Source organism: Lactuca virosa, chromosome 1 (assembly GCF_052849685.1).
Source record: "Lactuca virosa cultivar CGN04683 chromosome 1, Lactuca_virosa_CGN04683_v6, whole genome shotgun sequence".
Taxonomy (NCBI): Eukaryota; Viridiplantae; Streptophyta; class Magnoliopsida; order Asterales; family Asteraceae; genus Lactuca; species Lactuca virosa.
In genome coordinates, this window is record NC_136426.1 from 119,813,744 (window position 1) to 119,822,661 (window position 8,918).

The following is an 8,918-nucleotide window of genomic DNA, read 5'->3' on the forward strand; positions in this document are numbered from 1 at the left end:
TGGGATAGTAGTGGCGAGATCGAACTCCAGACGTGCGGATAAAATATGCATCTCGAATATGGACTTCTTCTAAATAGGAACTTGGATCTTGATCTTGTTAGATATGAAAAGCACCAATAACGAATCGAAACTTCAATCTCCAATAAAGGTGGTGCAAATCTCCAAAACGTGAAGAATAATGTGGGAAAGCTTACGCCATATAGTGGAGGAAACGAGCCAGAATAATCTTCAAAATAACTCCAAAGAGAATGGTGGTGAAGTGCGTAGAAAAGGTGAATGAAAATGCTACATTTTTTGGATAATTTTCGACTCACGACGTGAGTCATAGTGTTCACGACGTGAGGTCGCTAAATATGAATTCTGAATTCCTTCGTAACCCAACTCACGACGTGAGGAATAAGGACTCACGACGTGAAAACTGGGCAAACAAAAACTGAAACAGGCCATCATTCTTGTAAATAAATGTACTACAACCAATGTCTTAATGAATTAAGACCCTTCTAAATGTAGTATTTGACGACTCTTATAACTCTACCCTTTCTCTCGACTCACCCCACACTTATTTCCAATTGTGGGTCTCGATTCTCGACACTAGACTCTAAACGACGGTTGCCTAGACGTATACGCTCTCATCTCGAATTTCCTTCCCGCGACTCCCTTAGCAAATCTGAAAATTAACAACCAAAAGGAAAATAAAAGTAACATAATATCTTAACAAGAGTTTAACAAAACAAACAAGTTCAAAAACCACACAAACCAAATTAAACTAAAAACTAACTAATGAAAATAAAAACGATCAATCATCTTCTTCATCGTCATGAGCCCCACTCGTCCCCGTACCATCTCTTCCTTGACTTTGATACTCACTCCACCTAGGGCAAATTGGGTAATGATACACCAAATGAGGAGGTTGCTCAACATGCAAGTGTTGCACCAAAATTTCCATCGTCCCACCAATCCAATTCACACTCAACGATAATTGATCAAAATATCCCGACATGTCTCCCCCAAAGTTGGGTCCTCCCATGGGCGCATTCTGGTGCACCGGTTGTTCTCTCTCACCTCTTCGTCTCACATTTCTCCTTCCTCTTGTCCTCGGTTGGGGTGCGGGTTGGTCATCTTCTTCGGGTTGTTGTTCATCATCCTCTTCACCATCGGAATTTACAATCCCCCAATGAGTCCCATGGTTCCTAACAACCCGCATCGTCTCCATATATCCCATAGTGAACTCGTTCCCCTCCATACAAGTCAAAGAGAGGGTGATGTCGGGAACGATCAAACCATAAGACCGGGCCAAACGTGTGATAAAGTGGCCTCCACAAATAGGGCTCCCGGGGCGGGAACTCGCAGCATAATCCGCCAAGTAGCGGGCCAGAAAATAAGGAATGTTGCAACACACTCCTGGCTGTAAGATGCACCATAAAAAGAACAAGTTTTGCTTGGTAACCTTGTTCCCATGTCGCCTATGGTTGATAGAAAAGGTGATGAACCGATGTATAAGGTGGTGAATGGGTGATTTGATGCTGCTTTCCGGTGACACCCTAGAATTGAACACTCCGGATGCAATGTTGCTCCAGAACTCGAGCCCCGATGTCCCTTTCTCATATCCTCGGGCAGCCTCACTCAAAAACATCACAAATTCTGGAGTCATGGCTTCTTGGGTCTCATATAACCCCATTCTCCAAGAAAACTCAACCAAGCTGCATTCACGGTATTCTCCCCCGAGACAAAAAACCAAAGCTTGCTGGAAAGTAGGATCTTGGACATTCTCATGGAATGCCACAATCGAAAAGAATTCCACACAAAGCTCCTTGTACACCTTTTCTTGAATACCAAACAAATTATGCCACCCTTTGCATGTAAAAGAAAATCCATTTCCCACAAATAACTTTGTGAGAAACGGGGATAGCCGATCAAAAATCCCAACCTCCCTCAATCTTGCCCAATTAATTGTGGGTGCAACAACAATTTCCCGATTGTACAACCATCCTAGCCGGTTGTTGTATCGTGTCAAAATATCTCGAGACCCAGTTGTCGGAAAAATGTAGAACATGTGCAAAATAGCCACCCCGGTTGGAACCTCGCGTCTTGGACCCATTTCTTAAATCATTGATTACGTAAGCAAAAAGAGAATAGAAGTTGGATTTGGCCGAAATCGGGAAGATGGGGGGACCAGAAGACAGCTTCACTTCATGGAGAGTAAACAAAGTGGCTAGGTCAAATTGAATCTGTTTCTTTATTTGTGGTCCCATGTCATTTCAAAATTCACGTCGTGAATTCCTAAGATTCACGTCGTGAATTAATGTGGGCTGAGAAATTGGGCCATTCAGTTTAATAGTAAATGGGCTGGAGCATGTATTGGCCTAACAAACAGATGTCCGTAAGTTTTCCTTAACTCACGTCGTGAATCCTATAGGATTCACGTCGTGAATACTATCTGGCACATAATTTATTAAGAAATCTCATATTTTATTAACCGTAATTCTTAGACTATTACCACTTAATTTTAGGGACCCCACACTAAGTGTTCTATTATGCATAAAATGTTGTAGATGATATGATCGATTTTTCTAAAAAAAAATAAAAATGCAAAAACTAAAAATAAAAAGAAAAGAAAATCCAAACCAGACTCGGGTTGCCTCCCGAGAAGCGCTTCTTTTGTATGGAGTCGTGAGCCGGACTCCGTGCCTCCTACGTCGAGCTGTCAGAGGAGTCCATCACCACCTGGATTTTCTGCTCTTACCATCGCCTCTTGTACGCTTGAACACATCGAATATACGTCTTCTTTGAGTTCTCTTTTTTAGCTTTTTTCTCGTCTTCATCAAGCTTCCTTTTGATCCCTTTAGTCTCCAATTTTTCTTCGTTCTTCAGCTCCATAGGAATCTTTTCTTCCTTCACCATTCGACTTGTCTCCTTGGAAGTTACCTCGTCTTCATCATCTTCACTCGATATTTCATCGCTTTCCTTACTTACCCAAGAAGTTGGATTTGTGTAGGCAATGACTTCAACTAAAAACGGGATGGATGCTCTCGGTTTCGTTTGTTTAACTTGTTGAATTGTTTTGATTTCTTCCTCCATGAGCTTCTCTAATTCTTCAAGTTCATTATCTTCACCCATATTGAACACTTCACCTTGAACATTTCCTCCTTGAAATCCATCTTGTACTCCAAAAGCTTCCTCATCATCACCAACCCTCAAAGTAAGCTTGGATTCACGAACATCGACTAAAGCTCTAGCAGTATTTAGTAAGGGGCGACCAATAATGATTGGGACATTTACATCCTCCTTTATTTCCATAACCACAAAGTCAACTGGGAAAACAAATTTCCTAATTTTAACAAAGATGTCTTCTATAATCCCCCTTGGGTGCGTCACTGAACGATTGCCATGTGGATGGTCATCTTTGTAGACTTCATTTTCTGAATATTCAGCTTTTGATAGAATGAATACGACATCAAATTTATGCTAGCCCCAAAATCGGCTAAAGAATAAGTCTTCAAATTGTTTCCAAACTCACATGGAAGAGTGAGGCGTCCAGGATCTCCCATCTTCTTAGGTATTTCTCTCAATACAACTCTTGAACTTTGCTCACTAAGAATGACCTTAGAATTCTTCTTCAACTGCTGACGAGTGTCTATAAGGTCTTGAAGGAACTTATCATACTCTGGAATTTTAGATAGTGACTCAATAAAAGGAGTATTAATAGGAATACCCTTCACTTGCTTGATAACCTCCAGATGTTCCCTTTCCAGTGGACTTAGATTAGCTCGAGACGGGAATGGTAAAGGCGGATTATAAGCCGGAACAGTTACAAAAAGGTTTTGTTCAGACTGAGCCCACACCGTGAGCATAACGGGCTCACGTCGTGAGTCTGGTGCTTCAGCATCATCTTTGCTTTCAAGCTTCGAATTCTTTAGCTTTGGTCCGGATGGCTTTGGCTCCACCTCTAGTGCTTCTAAGAACTCAGAGATGGCCTCTTCTCCAGTATCAATCATCATTACTTGGGAATGTGTCTTCTTTTCGGGAAATTGGGGGGGGGGGGATAATCTATCATTCACCAACGTAGTAAGTTGACCAAGTTGAGCTTCAAGGTTGTGGATGGAGGCTTGCTGATTCCTCAATGATGTTTGCTGGTCAATCATCATTGCTTGATGATTTTTCATCATAATTTGATGCTCATTTATCATTATGCTTTGATCCTTCAATGCTGCATCTGTATCATCATGTCTTTTCTCTGAAGCTTCCATGAAACAACCTAACATGGTCTCCAGATCAGCTTTCTTCTCAGCTGGTGGTTGCTCCTTTTGGTAGAAACCCCGGCCAGTCTGTCTGTATTTTTCCTCCTTCTGCTTCTTGTACTCATCGTATGGCAGCCACTCCCTCTTTGGTTTTCTCCAATCTTCATCATACTTGTCCCCACTCGAGTAGCATACTTGAGTTTTCTTGTTCCCATACTCATCCAAATGGCAATCTCTAGTCAAGTGTGGACCATTGCATTTCTCACAACCAACTCTAGTCGCATGAATTGATTGGTCCATTTGGGTCAACCTCCTGTCCATATTATTGAGCATTGCCATCATAGCAGCCATCTCTTCAGAATGTGCACCTCCACTGCCTTTTATTCCATCGTGTCTTGGGTTGTGGTACTCACGAGAATGCTTTGCGAACTCTTCAATCAACACCTTGATCTGATTAGGATTCTTCTTACTGAGAGGACCTTGTGAATCAAGGAGTTTCCTAGTCATGACATTGACCCCATCATAAAAAATAGACATTTCTTGTTGAATATTAAGGTCATGTTGAGGACAATTCCTTAACAATCCTTTGTAACGCTCCCATGCCTCGTATAATGACTCCCCCGGTTGTTGCTCAAAGTTGGCTATTGCCTTCTTGAGTTTAGCTATCTTAGATGGTGGGCAAAATTGGTCCAGAAACTGCTCATGCATTTGAGCCCAAGTATTAATTGTACCAGGTGGAAGTGCTTTCAACCAGTCTTTTGCGGCTCCCTTGAAAGTAATTGGTAGCATCCTTAGCAAGACAATATCTCTATTAACATTTGGGATATTGAAATAGTCTGCAATGTCATTGACCTCATCTAGATGTTTGAAAGCATCCTGATGATCCTTTCCATAAAATGGGATATCCTTTAGTGCAGTAAGGATGTGTCCCTTCAACTCGAATGTGGCAGTGGCAGGAATCGCGAGTTGCACTAATCCCGGACCAACATCTTCTCGAATACGCTTCTTGTAGGATCCCATCGACATTTCTTCAATGTTCGCCATCTCGTTTCTTGGCTCTTCTTCGGGTTCGCTCGTATATAGTCTAAACTCGGTGTCGGATTCGTATTCAGATTCGTTTGGGTTAGGTATTGGATCTAGGATTTCAACCTTGCTCTTGTCCTTTGAAGATGAACTCGACTCTCCCGTTTTCTTTCCTGACTTCTTTGAGAATACTGACTTGAGTTCTTGTAAAGGTGTGTTCTTTGGTGTTTGATCTTCTTTCACGTTCTTATCCTTCTTGTTATGAAGGGCCGACTCTGGATCTTCAAGTGGTGGCACCAAAGGTGTGTTAGAGCCTCTGGTCATGAACTCCTGCAAAATAAACCAAATAAAAACGTAAAACGGAACAAAAACTAAATAAAAACTTCCTACAGACTGGCCACCACGACGTGGTAAAGGTTACCACCTCGTGTTGTCGCAGAAAAGCTAATAGAAAAGAAAAACAAAAAAAAAACGAGAAAAACACTGAATTCACGTCGTGAGCTAAACGTTCACTTCGTGAATCTAGTACTGAAAAAAAAATCTAAGCTGAAAAAGTAACTTTTTGCAGGTTTAACCCCACAAAAAGGATCGATCAACCTAAAGCAAATAAATCAATGATCAAATAAGTCGTTCCCCGACAACGGCGCCAAAAACTTGATGCGTGCAAATAGCTACACCGAATTTTTATAACCTAACTAACTTAACTAACTAAATTTCACCTAGGCAATGTACCTAGTCAAATTATAGAATAGTTGGGTAAGTTGGGTATCGATCTCAGGGAACGGTTTTGACTAATTAACCTATCTACTATTAAATTAACCTAATTTTTCTAGCAAGGATGGGGGTTTTATCTAATTTTTCAAGTTTAGATTAACTTAATTCTTTAACACAAATTCAATCAAATAACAAAACACTTCTGTTAGTTCGAATCTACTTTCCCTCAATGGTTTATAATTTAGCTATGACAAGTACTGTTGGTTACTAATTAAGATAGTATTAGCAATTTAGTTCTAAATCTACTAATATTAATTAATTCATGTAAATCAAAGTATGTTCACACTTAAGTTAACACATAATCAATTATTTTATGAATTGGAGCTATGTAAGATTGATTAACAAAACACAATTACGGTCATAATATGAGTTCTCTAGCACATTCTAATTCAATACTTAACTGCTTAATTAAGAATGGTGATCCTAGCTCTAATAATTTAATGTTCACTAAATTACCAGGTATTTTAATTCATGCAGATTAATAATCACTAACTACACAGAACAAGAATTAAAAGCAATTAAATACTAAATCAAACATGCTAGGTAAAATCAATCAACACAAGTCATAACCAACAAGTACATCAAATCTAAAATATTAAATCCATGAGTTCCAACTTCATCTAGCTAACAGAAGCAGCTAGATTTAGCTGGACATCCTAGCAAACGTGTTAACAAAAATCATGCTATAATATTTCTATGTGTTATGAATTTTCCAAATGCCTAGGGCATTAAGAGGGAAAAAGGACCAGAACTGTATATGACTAAAATGATTAAGCAATTGTCGAGGACAATCTGAGGCTTACCAAAGATTGGTTGCTCATGGACAGTTGGAAGTATAGTGTTAATTTTGGAAGGACCATATTGACATATTCTGAAAAGAGACAACTCTTGTTTAGAAGTGATAGTCAAAATGGGAATATGGAAATGTTTCCATAAGTGGAAGTTATTCTTTAAATCTGTGTAAGATTAGAAAACTTAATGCAAGAAAGATGTTCAAAGGAATGTACTTTGAATGTGAGACTTTGTTTATATGGAATTGCTCTCCATTGGAATACTTTGTAATGTCTGTTGCCAAGTCTTTGTGACTTTTGTACATAGTCATTACAAGAGGATCATTGCATATAAGTTTAGAATCTAACAAATTGGCAAAGAATCTTGTATTCTTACATTTGTCATAAGGATTTGGAATTGTGAAATGAGCATCATTGAAATGTTTTCAATTGATCTATTCCACAAAGAAAGGACCATAGGTAAACATAGTGTGCATGCTTGTAGCATGGGACAACTATTGTTTTAGTTCAAGTATTAAGTTGATTATTTGAAACATTATACAATGAATAATGAGTAATCAATATGGCTCAAAAGTTTTGGGGCCATATAGGATTAGTATTATTTTTGTGTTTCATTTTACATGTTTTGACTTCCCGAATAACCAGGTTATTCAAACCGTCCACAATCGATCATACTTTGGAAGTAGGTATTGAGGCAAGACTGTCATGAATGGGTCTGTAGTATGTCTAGATGTTTTAGACATAGCTGCAGTATTCATGAGTGCTCCTAGAATAAGATTCGAGTATTGGATTAAACCCACGCTCATTTGAATCACTTCATGGATTTTATCACGAGTGATCATGAGATGATAATATCTTATATTGTTCAAACGGAGACGTGTGAGTTGTAGTTGCGAGTCGGTTGCACATTAACATATGTAAACGCACCAGTAACTTGGATGTTATAAAACATATCGTTGTGTGTAATTTGATGAGTGAGTACAAGCGAGCATTTGGGTCGAAGTTTATCCGTTCCTTTTACCCCATGTGGATAAAAGCGATATCTGTGGGCCCCTCGATGATTTAGTGATGACAACCCTAAGTGCTCGGTCGGGCCTGGACTAATTTGATTTGTTCAATTAGTCGGTCTTCATAAATCAGGAATCGGGAAACAACAGATGGACATAGAGAATGATTTTAATCCATGTCTTAGTCCATATGATATCTATAATGGAGGAATATATGATCCTTTATCTAATGGAAATGTCATTGACTAGGTCAGAGTTCGACAACGACTTTTAAGAGCTACGATTGCTAGTCGGGATTTTGGAGTCGTATTTGCAATAATAGTTTTAGACTTATCCAAGTGGGAGACTGTTGGATTAGATGTCTAATCCCATAATTATTATTGGTATGTACTCGACCCGAGAGTAGCATTGTCCATTTGGGTTGCATAACATCAGGACAATTTGTTAGGATGGACTTTTGAGAAGAGGTTATATATGATTTATTAATATATTATAAGTTCTAATATATTAATATGAAATCATATGATTTAATTAGTATTGATCAAGAATTAGTTTGGAATTAATTTAGTGATCAAAAGAGACTAATTAAATCTATGGGGACTAATTATGGTAATTGGTTATATTTATATGTGTTGGGCTTATGATCCATATTGGACTAAGTTTATGTATGGATACATAAAGAGTTGGGCCACATGAACCATGGATCATAAAACCCATGGGTATAGATTTGGGTTATACCCATGACTCTTGGAATCCTACATATAAATATAAGCTCCATAACCTAAAAACGCCACTTGGAAATACTTCTAGTTCTTGGAGTTCATGGAGGTGTTTTGGTGCATGGAAATTCTCTCTCAAGAGTCACCTTTGTCCTAGGTGAGTTGTGATTCCATTTGAGGTGCAACACTTGGGGCACTAAGTTCTTAAAGGCCAAAGTCTTTCTAGCGACATCAACAACATCAAGAGGTATGTCTAAAACTTGTCTTATTATATATATATATATATATATATATATATATATATATATATATATATATATGTGTGTGTGTGTGTGTGTGTGTGTGTTATTTGTATGCTAGTTGTAG

At 38.7% G+C, this 8,918-nt stretch overlaps 1 non-coding gene across 1 annotated transcript; it reads left to right on the plus strand.

The window, feature by feature from the left end:
* Positions 1 to 4,791: 4,791 nt before the first annotated feature.
* LOC145151609 (small nucleolar RNA R71) lies at positions 4,792 to 4,898 on the plus strand. The gene has a single exon (XR_013732174.1). It is a non-coding gene; the product is annotated as a small nucleolar RNA R71 (small nucleolar RNA).
* The last annotated feature ends 4,020 nt before the right edge of the window (positions 4,899 to 8,918 follow it).